Source organism: Perca flavescens, chromosome 11, assembly GCF_004354835.1.
Source record: "Perca flavescens isolate YP-PL-M2 chromosome 11, PFLA_1.0, whole genome shotgun sequence".
NCBI lineage: Eukaryota > Metazoa > Chordata > Actinopteri > Perciformes > Percidae > Perca > Perca flavescens.
The window spans coordinates 2,144,499-2,163,513 of NC_041341.1; the positions used below are offsets into that span (position 1 = coordinate 2,144,499).

Consider the following 19,015-nt stretch of genomic DNA (forward strand, 5'->3'; position numbering starts at 1 on the left):
CCCCCTACAGGTTGTCCCATTGGAACTACAGCTTGCTGTATGGTCCCCCTACAGGTTTTCTCATTGGAACTACAGCTCACCGTGTGGTCCCCCTATTGGTTGTCCCATTGGAACTACAGCTCAGGCTGCGAGTCCCCCTACAGGTTGTCTCATTGGAACTACAGCTTGCTCTATGGTCCCCGTACAGGTTGTCTCATTGGAACTACAGCTCACTCTATGGTCCCCCTACAGGTTGTCCCATTGGAACTACAGCTCACTGTATGGTCCCCTTAAAGGTTGTCCCATTGGAACTACAGCTCGCGCCGAGTCGTCCCCTACAGGTTTTCTCATTGGAACTACAGCTCACTCTATGGTCCCCCTACAGGTTATCCCATTGGAACTACAGCTCGCTGTATGGTCCCCCTACAGGTTGTCGCATTGGAACTACAGCTCGCTGTATGGTCCCCCTACAGGTTGTCCCATTGGAACTACAGCTCGCTGTATGGTCCCCCTACAGGTTGTCCCATTGGAACTACAGCTCGCTGTATGGTCCCCCTACAGGTTTTCCCATTGGAACTACAGCTCGCTGTATGGTCCCCCTACAGGTTGTCCCATTGGAACTACAGCTCGCTGTATGGTCCCCCTACAGGTTTTCCCATTGGAACTACAGCTCACTGTATGGTCCCCCTACAGGTTGTCCCATTGGAACTACAGCTCGCTGTATGGTCCCCCTACAGGTTGTCCCATTGGAACTACAGCTTGCTCTATGGTCCCCCTACAGGTTTTCTCATTGGAACTACAGCTCACTCTATGGTCCCCCTACAGGTTGTCCCATTGGAACTACAGCTTGCTGTATGGTCCCCCTACAGGTTTTCTCATTGGAACTACAGCTCACCGTGTGGTCCCCCTATTGGTTGTCCCATTGGAACTACAGCTCAGGCTGCGAGTCCCCCTACAGGTTGTCTCATTGGAACTACAGCTTGCTCTATGGTCCCCCTACAGGTTGTCTCATTGGAACTACAGCTCACTCTATGGTCCCCCTACAGGTTGTCCCATTGGAACTACAGCTCACTGTATGGTCCCCTTAAAGGTTGTCCCATTGGAACTACAGCTCGCGCTGCGAGTCCCCCTACAGGTTTTCTCATTGGAACTACAGCTCACTCTATGGTCCCCCTACAGGTTATCCCATTGGTAATACAGCTCGCTGTATGGTCCCCCTACAGGTTGTCGCATTGGAACTACAGCTCGCTGTATGGTCCCCCTACAGGTTGTCCCATTGGAACTACAGCTCGCTGTATGGTCCCCCTACAGGTTGTCCCATTGGAACTACAGCTCGCTGTATGGTCCCCCTACAGGTTTTCCCATTGGAACTACAGCTCGCTGTATGGTCCCCCTACAGGTTGTCCCATTGGAACTACAGCTCGCTGTATGGTCCCCCTACAGGTTGTCCCATTGGAACTACAGCTCGCTGTATGGTCCCCCTACAGGTTGTCCCATTGGAACTACAGTTCGCTGTATGGTCCCCCTATATGTTGTCCCATTGGAACTACAGCTCACGCTGTGCAATCTGAATGTGCAAAATATAACAGAATATGTAAACAGAAATGTTGTTAGGCCTACATTAAATTGTAAACAGAAATAATCGATTATGAGCCAGCCGATTATCGATGCTGCATCGAACATGTCCACGATTCGATGCATCGATTATTTGATTAATTTCAACACCTCTAATATTTAGATGCTGATACTTTTGTACCTTTTACTCAATTAATATTTTTAATGATTGTCTTTAATAACTAGTAGTAGTATTTCTGCACTGGGGTTTTAGGTACTTTTTCTTCCACCGTGTGTCCCTATACCTCGATACAGACCTACATAGATCTCTCTCATACACTCTGTATAAAGTCGCGAAGGCAGCAGCTCCATCGGGGGACCGCAAACTTAACCCTAACCCTTTCCCAAGCCACTTGAACAAACTCTGACTGCGGGAAACTGACAGTGTTCAAATTATACCGTAAGTTTCGACGGGTACAGCTATTTCGACTGGTGACGTTACTCTCCATTTTATATAGGCTTACACACATGAGAACCACTAATCTATATGCGAAATTCTTTGAATATTAGTGCAGATTCTCTCTTGTTAAGACATTAAGATTTTAGATTTAGATTCAACTTAATTGTCATTGTGCAGAGTACAAGTACGAAGACGACGAAATGCAGTTTGCGTCCAACCAGAAGGGCAAAAAAAAGCAGACAAGTGCAATGTCATATAAAAGTATAGACAGGTTGTGCATAGACAGGACAATGAAATATATTGCAGTGTTATAAGAGCAGAATAAATATGGCTATGTAATATGAGCAATGTATGAACAACATGTACAGATATGTGCAATGTAGTAGCAGTAACATAATAGTAGTACGAATAATATAGATTATGCAGTGTATTAGCAGAATACATAAGAAAAACTGAATAAATATGGATATTCTGTGTGAACCATGTATACAGATATATACAGTATGTACAGCTATGAGCAGTGTGGTAACATAAGAGCAGTAGAGTAAGAATGGAATTGCACAAAATGATAAATCGCCTCATTAAACCTCTCCCCGTGTCAGTATATCTATGGAACTCCTGCTACGGTGTGTGATTGTAGGCCTAATGTTTTTAAGCTAAGCAGCAGCGATGGTAGCTAGCTAGACTATGACTTCATTATAGATGAGAGAAACACTATGAACAACCAAATTAAGACAGTTCTGAAAAACTGTTTCGATTGTGAGCTGTTCATATCATTTACCACAAAGCACAACGCATGATGATATACATGGCAGTCAAAACCATAGGCAGAGATTAAAGTTGATTCAGCCACTTACTCTTAATTTTGCTAACACACCAGCGCCTGTATCCGGTACGTAAGTTTTGACAGCTAGTGAAGTGATATAAAAGAACCATAGCAAAGAACACAGTCTGAACGTACCAGAGAAATGGTACAGCCCAATGGGGAGTGAGAGTTTGGAAATCGTAGTTCATTTGATTATTTCCTGAATTGTTGGTATGTGATGGTAATACTGCATTTAAATACATACAATTTTGGATAGGCTAACATTATATTTTATTAAATTTTTTTCAGTACCAGACCAGGGGCGGTTCTACATTGAATGATGTCATTAGAACATTTGAAAAGCACACTTAAGAGAATCCAGGTATTTAAATATTGCAATTACAACAGGAAACACTTTTTAAGGTGCACAATCTCTACCTCCAACATTGCCAAAAGACAATGAACACAATATAGAATAAATATTCTAAATAGCACAAATCCTTCTTCACACAAATGTGAAGACATACTAAAGATAATCTAATTATTATACTATAGCACTAAGAACAGTAGAGCTGGACACATATACATACCTGGGAAGTATTGTCGGGAGAGATGGAGGTAGCGACAAAGACATACAAGCAAGTATAGGGAAGGCAAGGACAGCCTTTCTAATACTGAGGCCAATATGGAACGCAAAATACTTCTCCACAAATACAAAACTCTGCATCTTCAACTCCAATGTTAAATCAGTTTTATTATATGGGTCAGAAACTTGGAAAACTACAAAAACCTCATCAAATAAGCTTCAATCATTTATTAACAGAATCTTACGACACATCCTAGAAATTTACCGGCCTAACATAATTACTAATGAAGAGCTCTGGCAAAACACACAAGAACAAATTGAAACCCAAATCAAAACGCAGGAAATGGGGCTGGATTGGACACACCTTCAGAAAACCACACTCCAACACGACCAGACAGGCCTTAACCTGGAACCCACAAGGAAAAAGAAAACCAGGAAGACCAAGAAACAGCTGGAAAAGGTCTGTTGAGGCAGAACTCAAGAAAGTAACATCGTGGAAGGAAGCAGAGAAGACCGCCCAGCACTGAACCAGTTGGAGGAAGTTCATGAATGACCTATGCTCCCCAAAGAGCAAAAGGGTTTAAAGAAGCACTAAGAACAGAAAACACAAACTAAAATTAAAATCTGACCTTTCTGGCCTTCCTTGATGCAAAATCATCAATGATGTCATTGTGTCATGGGCTATGTTCCATTCTGCTTAAACACTCCCAAGAAACTCCAGGACACAGCTGATTCATTTCCATGAAGTTTACTGGGAATTTTGTGAAACTGCAATACAGTACAATGAGATGTCTGTATTATTAATCAACTCAAATACACACCCTTAGTGTAAATAGCACCACTTAGCTAACATAGCAGTGTAGCCTATATGATAAACACAATCAAGCTAGTAAAAACGACACAGATACACAGTGAAATGATCGATAACAGAAAACCGCTTCTTCAAGTTCTCGTGCCGCCCCCATGTGACATGAAGAAAAAAAATAAAATAACCGCCACTGACAAGGACACATTTCATTGGTTATTTTCATGCAGACAGCAAGTAGGTGGTTGGTGGCCGTTTTTGCAGGATTACAGACGCTACAGATGACTGATCTTTCAGAATTCAAGACAAGGGGTGAGTAATGATATTGAAAAGGAAGACAAGTTCTGAACCTCCTGGGCCCTCAGGTCCATACAATCTGACTCCAATTATCTCTAATGTCTTTTCTTCCCCAACATATTCGTTGATGGTACAATCTAGTTGAGACAGGGGAGGAAGTGACCAGCGCAGACAGAGAGGCAGGTGTGCATGACAGGGACTCCATTAGACACCAAACAGGGGAGTCATCAGGAGCCACCTGCATCCAGTACATAACTATCTGCAGGTTAGTTGCCCAGTAATAAGATATAGAAATAGGTACTGCCATCCCCCCATCTTTTTTTGTGTTTTTGCAAGACTGTCTTGCGTAATCGTGGCACCTTTTTGTTCCAGATTAACTGTAATATTGCCGTGTCCAAGTTGCGGAAAAAGGATTTTGGAATAAAAACCAGGATGCACTGGAAAAGATAAAGAAACTTAGGGAGAACATTCATTTTGACTACATTTATTCTGCCTGCTAGTGACAGAGGCAGGAGTGACCAGCAACTAAGATCATCCTTAGTAGGTGAGAGTAGTGTTTTAAAGTTTAGCTTTAGAAGGTTATTAAATTTGTTAGAAACTGTTACACCTAGGTATTGAAAGCCATTTTTTGCCACTCTAAAGGGGAGCCTTGATAGTGAACTCAAAGAGGCAGCTGCGTTGACTAGGAAAACCTCACTTTTGTCTAGATTGACTTTATACCCTGATATAGCCGCAAAGTGCTCTAAGGTCTTAAGAATAAATGGTATACACTCCAGTGGTGTAGAGATAAATAAGTAAAGAAGTCGTGTCCAGGCTAGGAAGCCCTCACCAATACCAAATTTATAAATGCAGGAGAAGAGATAGTCCCACTCAACCCTATCGAAAGCTTTCTCAGCGTCCAACGATACAACTACCTTATTTTCCGGACTATGAGTCGCACTTTTTTTCCTACTTTGTCTGGTCCTGCGACTTATAGTCAGGTGCGACTTATATATCAAAATATATATAATTTAACATGTTTTTAAATGTTAATTCATACTGAAAACATTACCGTCTACACCCGCGAGAGGGCGCCAAAAACGGTAATCGAGCAGCAGAAAGAAAGTTTGAAATGAGGGAGAAACTTGTGAGGGAGACTGGCTAAAAGTTGACTCTTACTGCAATGAAGAAAACAAAGAAAGCTAATCAGCTAATCGTGGGCTGAAAGCAAGATGGAAAGAGCTGGAGGAACTAGCTAGTCCACAGATGGGTGCTTGAACGTGCTGCCGGGAGAGGCTTGTCAACGGTGCAGTTACGTCTCCACGCCCTGGTTGTTGTTCTGTGTGCTATTATATAGTTCAATAACTGTTACTGTGTTACGTTAACATACCGGACACCTACCGTATTCTGCCTGTTGTTCTGTGTACTGTTGTATAGTTCAATAACTGTTAATGTGTTACATTAACATACCGGACACCTACTGTATACCGTATCGTTATTCTTGGATTTTGTGAAATAAATTTCTAAATAAATGCGACATATAGTCCGGAAAATACGGTACCTCTGGACACTGAGAATTGCTGTCATTATAAATGACATTGAAGAGGCGCCATATGTTGAAAAGGGAATGTCTGGGCCTGATTTACTAACACTAGCGCAGTTTGCGCTGCGTCTGTTTATGCGAGTTCGGTAATAGCGCACGCTATGCTTCCACATTTTGCGTAGTATTTATCAACCCTGACACCCATCAGGCAATCAGCGTCTTTCTCCGCCCACTATACCGTAAATTGCGCTGTAGCGAAGCGGTATTTGTGCTATTATATGGCTGAGTGCAGACTGCGATATTCCCACTGCTGATGCTATGACTGTTTGAAATGATCCTGATGCTAATATATTTGTAATGTAGCGAGGAGTTTAACAACTGCTGGAATGGGATGTGAACGCTGAGTGGGCGATTCAATGTCATCTTTGATTTCTTCCAGTAACTCTAATACTGCACGGCTGCTCGATCTGTAACGCTAAATGATGTTGTGTTCACTGACAAAGTGTGATTCTTGTATTAAAAATATTTTCAGCCTCACCTATGTCTTCGTCTTGCTCAAATGACTGTTGCCATTTCACCAGCAGCATAAAGGTCTACGGGGAAACTCCATTGCGGCTGGTTCAGACCTGCTTTTAAGAGGCGGAGAATTTCCCCCGCAGAATAGAGACGCGCTCTCACGGACAGTCTTTCTAAATACCACAGAATATATAATTAGGCGCACTTTGCGATTATCCTCCCACCTTTTCGGGTGGAACTCCCACTTTCCCCAAGACCCTCCCACGAACGCATATTGAAAGCGCAACTTGTCTCTTCTCGCTCATGTGGCAGACAATCTGCGATTTTACCCAAGTGCGCCCTGTTTGTAAGTAGCCCGCATCGGTTACGTCCGTCTTTGCGAACAATTAGCGCCTGGAAACAGGCGCAAACGGCTTGATAAATCTAGCCCTCTGTTTTTCAGACATTCCCTCTCAGTCTGTTGTGAGTGTATGATGGAGGGGAAGACCAATTCCAATCTGGGAGAAAGAGCCTTAGCAAGAATCTTAATATCCGCATTAAAGGACAATTCGGGCACAAAACAAACTTAGGGGTTAATAACAGAAGTGTACCCACTCGATCACTCTAGATAGATTATAAAGACAGTCGCGTTCTCATATACAGGTGGCCGCCATCTTGGGATCTACTGTCTTTCTAAACTATCTTTTTAATAAACTGTCTGTACACTTACAATGTTCTCAATGCTTCGGTTAACATTTAGGGACCCTCATTATGCTACTACTGTTGAAGTGTGGTGATATTTTGAGCCTTTTTAGTGGTATAAATAGCGATTTTCTTTTACTTTCCTTGTGCCCCGAATACTAGCGTTGTAAGCTAATCAGCGGTCCATGCTAGCTTGTTTCAAGCTACAAACGCATTCGATTAGCATGAAAACATGTCCCAGAGAACGATCGAGTGGGTACACATCGGTTATTAACCCTAGGTTCGTTTTGCGCCGCAATTGTCCTTTAAGTAATGAAATGGGGCGGTAAGATAAACAATTGTCTGGGTCCTTTTTTTTTTTTAACGAGATAGAGGCTTGTCGAAGAGAAGGGGGAAGGATCCCAGTTGATAGGGATTCATTTTGCATATTTAGCAGCAGAGGAGCAGTGTTAGTGGAAAACTTTTTATAAAATTCAATCGGAAGGCCATAAGGGCCAGGAGACTTCCCAGAATGCATAGAGCAGATTCATGTTTCCAGTCTTTATGCTAAGCTAAGCTAACGTTTGCTCGAAGTGAAGTTCATAATTAATGTACAGACGAGATTTGTATCGTTCAGAACATTAACTTTTAGAGAGAAATCAAATAAGTGTGTTGAAGTTTTTCTTATCAGATCAGTGGACGCTCTTTATAATGTTTTCTGTATTTCATTTTGTGTTAGTCACTAGATTAAAAGTCCAATTACTGATTATGTTTTGGTCAGCTCATAGAGTCAGACTGTGCATGCTTACATGCTCACCGTAGGACAGGTATATTTCAGGTTTGTCCATTTCATCTCAGGTAAGTTTCAATTATATCTACACTTAAACACAAATCAAACAATACTACAACTCCTCAGCTCTAGCCACTGAAAAGAAATAAGCGGAGAAATCAGGCCAATTACAAAAGCTGGTCAGTCTGACGTGGTGTTGCCTGAGCTCATTAATATTCATGAGCTCGCCCAGTTGTGCTGGGTAAAGGATGCTGATAGCCAGGCTCTCATTGGCTAGCTGTTAGCCAATCACAGTCAAGCAGCTTAGCTCGTTGAATATTAGTGAGAACTGGCACAAATCGAGCTGAGTCTTCCTGCAGGCTTTCTATACCACGCTAGAATGGCTTGAAACAAGGTAACCAAGGTTACAGAGTCCATGGTCGAACTTCAGACATCACCACAAAGTAATGAAATACGTGTGGCAGGGCAACTTTAATCTTGTTTTTAGATAGATAGATTATATAGATATTTATTGATCCCAAAAATGGGAAATTACAGTGTTACAGCAGCAACGCATCAGTCTTTATTGTAATTATTTAAGAAAAGCAATTACATATTATTCACAATTATATAACTATTTGTCACTTTAAAGAAAACAAGAGTCGATAAGTCAGGACCAGACACTGTTTGTGACAATATGTCTTTTATTTTTTAATGCTTATTGATTATAAAGTGAAGGAAAACGGATGAATAAAGAACCCAACACACCAGAAACTCCTCTTGTATCACAGAATGTTCAGACAACAATTGGACTTTTATTTTCTATTTGGACATTTTTGAAGAGAAGATCGTCACCACTCATGTCTGGGAGGTGGATGTGGTTACCTTTAGACAGAGCTGACAGACAAAATTCAGTAAACTAAAATGGAAAAGATGTCAAGAGTATTTGAATGTTTTCTGTATTTCATTTTGTGTTATTTATAGATTAAAAGTCCAATAACTGATTATGTTTTTGTCTAGCTCAGAGAGTCAGTTTCCTTCTGTTAAAACTCAAATGTGAACCGTTTCCTAACTCTTCAGATAATAAACAAGTGAAAGTGAGTCTGTCAGCAGACAGCTGTTTCTGTCTGCACAACAAACTGAAAGTGAATCAATGAAAGAGATTATAGATGATCTGTAGTGAGATCATGATGGTGGGAGGCCTCACAGCTTCTTGGAGCACAGGAAAGGAAATATCTTGTTGCACTCGTTGTCGTTCCATTTATCTGTAAAGAGATTTTCCAGAGTTTTAATGTCTAACTTTCAATCTTTCAGACCGCAAAATATGACCACCTGCTATAAGTTTAGAGGTCATTGTTGCATCATCATGTTTATTTAAAAGACAAAATGTTTCATATGTTGTTGTTTTTTACCCTTATAGTTAATCTCAAGACAGTGCTCAGTTCCACCTCCGTTGTTAGGCTCCCCCGGAGCCCAGCTTTTGTAGTCGAATGGGGATCCATCAGACCACATCCACACGCCCGGCTGGAGGAGAAAGATTGGTTCAAAGTCAAATCAAAAGAGGATGCTCCGTTTTTTGTTGTAGCAAATTTCATTTTCTTGATACCTTTAAGAGACAAGTGACATCATTTCCTGTGATGATAAAAAAGTCTCACCTGCACTGAGTCAAAGCCTCCAATCCAGGTCCGTCTGTTTTCACCGCTCACTTGGTGAATGAAGGTTCTGAGGAATTCATGTTCCTCTTCTGAGTGGACTGAAGCCAGATTCCCACCGGTGGCCTTGCAGAAGTGCTAATGGAGACAATATAATAGGTTAAAAACCAGAGGCGGCATGAGTCGATCTTGCTGGGGCTTCAGCCCTGAATGTTTTGAGTGTAAAATCCATAATGATAACTAGATAGGCTACTTAACTAGAAAATTATCTCAGATTAGGGGGCAGTTCACTGAGGAGTGATGGTTAAAGTCTTGATTACTGAAACGTAATCAGTGTCCTGATTGGTGGAAAATGTTTATAGAAAGAAAGGCCTGTTGTCAGGTAAAAATGTCACTGTCAAAGGAAAACAGCAGCTTTAATGATGAATGGACTGATAAGCAGGCTAGCATTCGTCCTGTATGCCTCATTTGAAATAAGACAATGTTGTTGCTAAATAATACAACCGGCAACATCATCAAGAAAGAAATTCGCGGCGTCATTCACGTGCATATTAAGTAGCCACGTGTATTTGTTTTGGTCTTATAAAACATCCATAGGTTTATCGCTCCAGCAGAAAGGATGGCTCGTTTAGACAGCAGCTACGTTTACAAGAGTTAGTCCAAAGTTCAAGATTGGTTGCAAATTGAGATAAACAGTTAAACTATAAATTGACATCTTTCATTTTAGCTCATTTGTAAAGTCGATATTTGCAGAGTAGAGCTGTGTTTGCACAGCGCGGTGGACGAGAGTGGACAACGCAGACACAGCAGACTGAAATATGGGTTTCTACATGTTTCACAAGTCACCAAACTAATCTGGAAACAAAACCTTGGCCTTTTGCCAGGCAAGTTATGATTAGGCCAAATAGCAGTGCCATCTAAATAACATCTGTAAATTGGTCAGCTAAAATGAACATACACTGGTTATTAACAAGCTGGGCAAGCCAACTGCTGTTTTGCATTGCATTCAGTTCATTTAAATTTAAGAATAAAACATAATCACAATTTTAACAGATGCAATCTCAGGATTACCTTTGGACAATGCAGGACTTTTACTGTAACAAATTACTACTACTTTTAGAAACGGTCCTCCCCCAAAAAACAGTCCCATAAGCCGTTTGTTCAAGCAGCCATTATGACTCATATTTAGGTTTCTAGTGCCAGCCCCCCTCTAATGGCCAAAGTAGTTATGACGGCAGCAAAGCATTTTTTGCTCCTGTCATAACTACTATGGCCGCTAGAGGACACCGCCACTAGAAATCTAAATATAGGTCAGGACAGTCTTGATAAAACTGCTGTACCTCTGCATCGACCCAAGTCTTTCCCTGGAAGTTGAAACTGAAACAGCGAGAGCCAAACAGAGTCCAACCAGGAGAGCAGGAACTCTCAAGAAGCTCTTGGAAAAAAGAGAAAGTTAGATTCTTGTTACGTAGCAGTTTGTATTTTTTGTTGCGTGTGTGTGTGTGCCTCCTCCCTCCCTTCTCCAGCTTGGTTGGTTATTGCTTGTGCTCACTCAGATCCCTGGATAAAGGAGGGAGGAGACCTTCATTGTGTCGGCCGGCAGCAGACCGGTGAGTGAAGCATGTGAAGTCGATCGACCTCTGCCTGGTCGTAGCAAGCTGGCTTTTGTTTTTTAACTTCTGTGAGGCAGCGTTGCATGTCTTCTGTTTGTATTATTAATACATTATATAGATAATTTTGCTACAAGCTCCTCCCATTCTTCCTTCAGAAACATAATTTTTTTCTCCCTAATCCTTCTCATGACTTAATATATCTTTCCGCGTGATGCAATCAGTCAAGAGCAGATGTACGGTACGTTAAAGGAGAATTCTGGTCGATTCCAACACGTAGCTCTGTTGTTTGTAAATTTGGAGTGCTGTCAGTAGCAAGGAAAATGAAAATAATCGGTGTTGCCTACACTGTGTTATCCTCCTGCTAGCGTTAGCACCCAGGAGGCTGAAGTTTCAAACGTGCTTTTAGCCTCTTAACATGTTTGAGATGTAATTACAAGTGTCTACCCATGTGAAGTGATTCCTTCTGAATGAACACAGTAAATGTGACTGCAGTAGATGTGACAGAAATACATAAAAGTTTTGCTAATTCAGCTCTGTTTAGTTCCGGTGGTGAGACAGCAAGACGAGAGCTTCGGGACCCTCTACAAACTACAACACCAAAAAGAGATACAAAAATAGGCATATGCTTATTTTTAAAATGTAAGTGCTGTAGTATAACTAGCAGGAGACAAGTTATAATTGAGGTAAGTTTTGGAGCCACTATCCTATTTAATCATTACATTAAGAGATATTTTTGTATCTCTTTTCGGTGTTGTAGTTTGTAGACGGTCCCTAAGCACTCGTCTTGCCACTTCAACACCAGAAGGAGGAGGCACACACACACACACACACAACAAAAAATACAAACCGCTATGTAACATTATATGAACAAACAAGTCAAATACAATCAGAGCAACGAGCCAGAGATACTGTACTGACCTGGGTCGGGTGTTTGTCCATAACACTGTGATCACAAAAAGACATTCCTGAATCAGTTTGATTAGTATTTAAAGATGAGCAGTCTAATTACAAGACTATTCAACTCAACTTTATGCAACTATTAATTTAAAAAACACTCAAATAATGTTACTAGTTTTAACATAGGTTGAGTGCAAACTGTAAGCTAAAACATTAAGTAAGTTGGTTATGTGAAGCACTTTGGGCTATATAAATAGTTTTTACTTACAGATGGAGCCAACAGTCCGATGGACAAACGGAAAGCCTGATGCCATCTGTGGAAAGACGTTAAACAAAGTCAACATACTGCAGACAAGGACATGAATGGAGACAATTAATGACTGTGATCAGTGAGCCATTTATCAAATTAAAGTATCCTGCTAGTTATATAATATATATATATATATAATTTAATATTTAGATTAATATTTAAAGTGTTCTCAAAATATAAAATGTCCTCTCGGTGAAATTGTGATAATAAATTGAAATATAGTTACCTTTGCTGAGGTGATGATTGGCCGACACAGAGAAGAACAAGCTGATGACTGTCAGTAAAGGAAGATATTCACTCTTTATATAGTTTATCAAAGCGCTAGAAGAGAGTACGTCTACGCCTGCATGAACCTTCAAGTTCCGCCCCTCTATTCCAGTTGAGAGAGACCCTTATCAAGCCCCGTGGCATCTGAAAATCATGATACCTAAAAAACATGTTTGAATCAATGATCAACATGGTGAAGTAAACCCTTTTATTACACAATTATGTTCCAGTTAGAGGTTAAACATTAACAAATTGCAGCCTACATGTCAACATTCTTGTACTTTAATCAAGTATTGCCTTTTTTTCACTCAAAACGAAATATTGTACATTTTACTGCACTACATTTATGTAATGTGTGTTACTTTTTACATAAAAAAACACGATATGAAGCTGTACTTATACTACTAATCTACATAGTAGTATACAAAGTATCTAACTAAATTGACTCCACGTTAATAAAATACAATATTGAAATGCTCTTACAATTTTCTATAGTAATATTGTTGAACGAGAGTATGTGAAAATCCAAAAAACAATTAAAAACTATACTCCTGCTTTTTGAAATATTTTTGCTTTTTGAAATGTATTTGTATTAATCCAAAAAACAGCTAAAACTATACTTCTGCTTCTGACATGTATCAACTCAAGAACAGTGGAGACTGTGCTTCTGCTTTTGACATGAGTTAAACCAAAAACAGCTAACAGCTGCGGTTTGCAGCAACCCCGGGGACCGACCTGACAAGCAGACCTTTGATTTTCCAGCTGAGCGGAAACCTCTGTGACCACGGCAGAGGCAGCTGTCCGAGTGTGAGTAATCAATTGTAATTGTTTGGTTGTAAAGATCTTCTGTGTGCTGTGTATTTCACATACGGGGGATATCTAGGTTGTCAATCAAAAAGCCTCTTGTCTCGTCGTCGGGTTTCCACTGTAGCGAGAACCCGCGAATGCGGGGGCGTGTGTGTCTCTCTAAAAATAATCTAAACCATAGGGAAGTATTTCAGTTAGTTCCTTTGTACTTATTAATAGTTATAACACAATATTTATAGTATCTTAAACTATGATGTTTCAAAAACCTGCGGTTTTAACCATAGGGAAGTATCTGAAACAACTCCTCTAATATAGGCTTAACCATCCGCCCCGCTGACAGTATCTGTAACGGCTGTACGGCAGAAGAGGGCTTAGAGGGCGAGGGTTATCGGGGGGAAGAAGGGGGGTTGGCTTTAAAAGAAAAAGCGATACTATGCCTCGATAACTGTCACATCGTTCCACAATATAACACTTTGAAAGGAGTTAATCTGCGTATTGATTATGATGGTGACTTTTGATTTGAAGTATATTTTCCTAATTCTTTTATTTGAGCAACATTTTGAAGAGGTTATGTACCACAGTCAGCTGTGATAAAACCTCTGCTTAAAAAAACACTTGATCCAGAAGTCTTAGCCAACTTTAGAGCACTAAGGCCGGTTACACACTGGAAGCGTGTCAGCGTCCGTTTATATTTCGGCTCAAATGTTAACAGGTTAGAGCTTACACACTGCCTGCGTGAGACTCGTGCCTGCTAGAAATAGGACTGACGCCTATTTTTCACACGAGGCGCGAGCGTGTTGGAAGCATTTCCAGGCAAAATAGAATAGAAAAATATGTTTATATGTCATTTATACACAAATGCATATTAATAAATGACATGTTGATGTTTGAAAGCCTCTACGCTTTGATATAAATGCAGATATATGAATGTAGTTTAAAAAAAAAATTGATTTTGTAATATTGCACCTGTCAATACAGAACGAAATATTCTGGAGCCTATTTTGCCGTCAATACTGCCGACGTTGTCTTTGCTGTAATCAAATCAGTATATATTTATGTTTAACATGGTATTTCATTTTATCAAGGGGGAAACGTACATGTGTCCAGACAAGGCTAGCAGCAGCAGCGCCGCATCAGACACCTTTCTGGTGTGTAAAGACATAGAAAAATCCACGCAGCTGACACGCAACACAAACGCCATGCTCACGCCACGCCGGCAGTGTGTAACCGGCCTAAGACGGCACTGGTGAAAATTTAAAATTGCCTTCTAACTTCTTCAGACAAATAACTTGTCTCTGTACTTGTCTTATTAAATCGTAATGCTGCATGTGACATTGACCATCACATCCAATTACATAAACAAAGAGACTGAAACATTTAATTGACATTAAAAGAACTGCACTAAGCTGGTTTAATCAATCAATCAATCAATCAATCAATCAATCAACATTTATTTATATAGCACTTTACAGCATCCAGCAGGTATCCAAAGGGTTTTACATCAGGAACCAAGAATAAAAAAACATATACAATAAAAAGAATGAAACATAGAAAATAGTAAAATCAGAAAAGGTGGAGAGGGAAATTGTCACACCACTACTACGTATTAAAACACATTCTAAACAAATAGGTTTTGAGTTTAAATCTAAAAAGAGCTATATCTGTAATAGTGTGAATATCAGGGGGTAACTTGTTCCAGAGTCTCGTGGCAGATCACCCTACCGTTTATACCTCAACCTTGGGACTTCTAAAACCAGTTGATTTGAAGACCGCAATGACCGGTCATGCTCACGCAGGGTTAAAATCTCGGACAAATACTCCGGGGCCAGAACAAACAAAATCTTAAAATCGATTCTAAAATGCACAGGGAGACAATGTAGGGTGCAGAGAACGGGAGTGATGTGTGCACGTCTAGATTTATTTGTTAAAAAGTGAGCAGCAGCATTTTGCACAAGTTGAAGTTGTGAAATGGAGGTCTGATTCAGACCAACATATAGAGCATCACAGTAATCCAAATATTTTTGTTGTATCTCTTTTCAGTGTTGTAATTTGTAGACGGCCCGAAGCATTCGTCTAACTGCAGGTAGCTGCAGCAGCAGCTAGCAGAAGAGAGCAGGCAAGTGTTCATAAACTTCTGGTGTACTTACAAACTTTCCAATCCATTGTTTTATGAGTGCATAACCTATTTGTACTAGTGTAGAAGTTTGGTATCATTTCGGGCATTATTAGTGGGGTAACTTACGAGATACAAATGTGGGTCCATTAGCCCCTGCGCTAAGCTATTCAGCTGATAAAGCTACTCTACGCTAACTCTCACAATCTTCGACCCAGGTGAAAAAAGCTTCTGGAGGGGTGTTTGGCTCGAGGTCATGGTGCAAAGGACCCTAGGCTGAAATTACTCCAACCATCACTTTAACATTATCAGCCCTCCATTAGCATCCTGGGACCCCACTAAATTTGTTACAAAGTAGGGTAGCAAAGAGGAGATCTGCAGAGCACTTGGCCTGTAAGAAAAGGCAGACTGTGTTTGCATACCAGCCATTATGGGAAGTAATGAAGTTATAGATCAGTAATCAGTTATAGCTGTGTGTACTCTGTACTGTGTACTGTTTTTAAGAATGTGTATGAAATGTAAAATCCAAATTAAATTACAAAGGTAAAACACAAATAAATCCAAATGTTGATTGTAAAACTAACCAGTGTTATCATAATTTTTATATCTTAATAATAGGCAGTTTGTAATGAGGCAACCACTGGAGCCAGTAATCTAAAAAACTACATACTTGGTTGCCAAGCTGGCAGCTTTGAAGAGTTTATGTGAGTCCTGGTTAGACTGTGTGTGTGTGTGTGTGTGTGTGTGTGTGTGTGTGTGTGTGTGTGTGTGTGTGTGTGTGTGTGTGTGTAAAGAGTCTGGCCTTGGATCAATGTTTTGTGAGTTTATGTCAGACTATTGTTTGATTAATTATTATGGTTTATTGACTTACATATCCTTTTAGCTTAGGTTGTACTGATTTAAGGGATATGAAACATTTGAAGATACTCCAAGAAATGACATCACATTGAACTGAAGGATCTCTATTGCTGAGTTGAAAGGGTTAATTTACAATCAACTATCTGCACAGTTCACAAAGATACCAAGTAGATTTAACATCAAAATTCTTTATTGAAATTAATAAGACTTAACACACAATTCTTCACAATAAAAGTGTAGTGTTGGACACATTGTACATGTTTGCATAGTAATGACCCTTTTTGTCAGTGTGTTTCCCATTTGTCAGGGTGATATTGAACTCTGAAATTTTGTACATGTTTGCATAGCAATGACCCTTTTAGTCAGTGTGTTTCCCATGTGTCTGGGTCATATTGGACTCTGTTGGACACATTGTACATGTTTGCATAGTATTGACCATTTTGTCAGACTGTTTCCCAATTTCAGGGACATTTCTGGACTTGGGTGGATAAAATGTACAGACCAGAGGCGATTTCTTTAAGACTGCAAAATAAAATGTCAAAAAATAATGGTCAAATATGTACTATTGTGATAACATTTTATTGACTAACATGCGTTAGAACATGTTAATCTCGAAGACAAGTTTGTTCAGAATCAGCAACATAAACAGGTTGACTGGCTCGATTTCCTTCTCATACATTCCCGTAGGCTCACAGTGCATTTCCCCGTTGAAGCCTGGTGTCCATGGACCTCAATGGGGCTGCTTTGAACAGTGTTTTTCAGTGCTTCGAAACTAGACATTCATTCATACAGTAGGCTAGACTAGTGTTGTAGGGGTGAACTAGCCACCTAGCAAACTACACACAATGGCAGACAATGCTAAAATTGTCAACCTGATTTTGGCAAAGCCATTTGAAAGTATTCCTTATGAGGAGAAACTTAGATTCAAACAGCAGGGCAGATCAGCACCTGAGATTGATTTAGTGCAAAATATAGGACAAAGTAACAGGTCTGTTCAGCTCTCCTGGTATGACAAAGTTAGCTGGCTGACAAAGAAAATGTACTGCTGGCCATGCCTCTTGATGAAACCATCTCACAGATATTATAAATAATAATAATAATATTAATAATAATAATAATATATTTATAACATTATTATTATATATATTATTATAAATAAATGGACAATTTTTTTGATGTAGGCCGAAAATGAGCTTCCCCTCTTTGAAAAACCAACACTGGAACAGAAATATAGGTGACTCTTGACTCTCCATAGGATTTAGCTTGCGGTGCAGTCGGGGGTTTTGGTGGCATAAAGTTACCCTAAATGTCCACCACATTGTCACCGTGTTCATTTTCTGCTGTGTCCCTAATGTTCATTGTGGCTGACATTCGGGAATGTTTCCCTACACAATAAAAGTGTACCTGTAAATGAAGGGAATTATGTCAATAAGCTGGAACAATGTGAAACATGGAATTGTTGCGTTTCATGGACGGGAGCTTAACACTGATCTTAAATAATGGTAGAATAGAAGCTAATATAAAAACAGAAGGGCTGTGCAACTAATACAATTTTGACCGCCATTTGGATTTTGACTCAAAATCACGAAAACTATGAATTTGAAAAAAACGATTATTTTGCACATTTCACGGTGTTTTCACTGTTGATTTGTTTAACTGCTTCACTGTTTTTAAACATCTTTCCAAGCAAGCTTAAAGACGAGGTTAGTTACTATTTCCAATATACACTTTTTTATATATTGTTTGAAATGGTCTTTATGCTCCGACAGCATAAATAACTTATGGGCTCTGAAAAAGGTGCATAAAAGATCCATCATCTGTAGCTGCTGTAATCTTGTAAAACGGCCACTAATCAAACCTTGCGGTGTGCTTGGAAATAACCCATGAAATGTCTCCGGAGTTACTGCAAGTCTACTGGAGAACGGAGGACAAAACTCATCACGATACCTCGATACAGACCTACATGAAGTCAAAATAAAGGTTATTATCCCGTAAAAGTAAATTCACGTGGTCTTACATGTCTCCTCAAAAGACAAAGAATCACAACACTTTCAAATAAACTTTATTTGTATATTGGATCAGTATCTTAACCTTGTTTTTACTGTAATTATTTAAGAAAAGGAATAAAATATTATTCACAATTATAGAATTATTTGTCCCTTTAGAGAAAACAAGAGTTAGTAAGTCAGGACCAGACACTTGTGACAATATCGCTTTTATTTTTAATGCTTATTGATTATAAAGTGAAGGAAAACAGATGAATAAAGAACCCAACACACCAGAACTCCTCTTGTATCACAGAACGTTCAGACAACATTTGGATTTTCTATTTGGACAATTTTGAAGAAAAGATCGTCACCACTCATGTCTGGTAGGTGGATGTTGTTACCTTTGGACAGAGCTGACAGACAATATTCAGTAAACTAAAATGGAAAAGATGTCAGAGTATTCAAATGTTTTCTGTATTTCATTTTGTGTTTTTACTAGATTAAAAGTCCAATAACTGATTATGTTTTTGTCCATCGCAAAGAGTCAGTTTCTGTCT

The 19,015-nt window shown here is 39.8% G+C and overlaps 1 pseudogene across 1 annotated transcript; it reads right to left on the bottom strand.

The window, feature by feature from the left end:
- Positions 1–8,637: 8,637 nt before the first annotated feature.
- LOC114564390 (galactose-specific lectin nattectin-like) lies at positions 8,638–12,429 on the bottom strand (annotated as a pseudogene). The gene is made up of 6 exons (XR_003693742.1): positions 12,384–12,429; positions 12,137–12,161; positions 10,946–11,040; positions 9,609–9,743; positions 9,366–9,477; positions 8,638–9,218 (listed from the first exon to the last, which is right to left on the bottom strand). The product of XR_003693742.1 is annotated as a galactose-specific lectin nattectin-like (transcript).
- Positions 12,430–19,015: the final 6,586 nt, after the last annotated feature.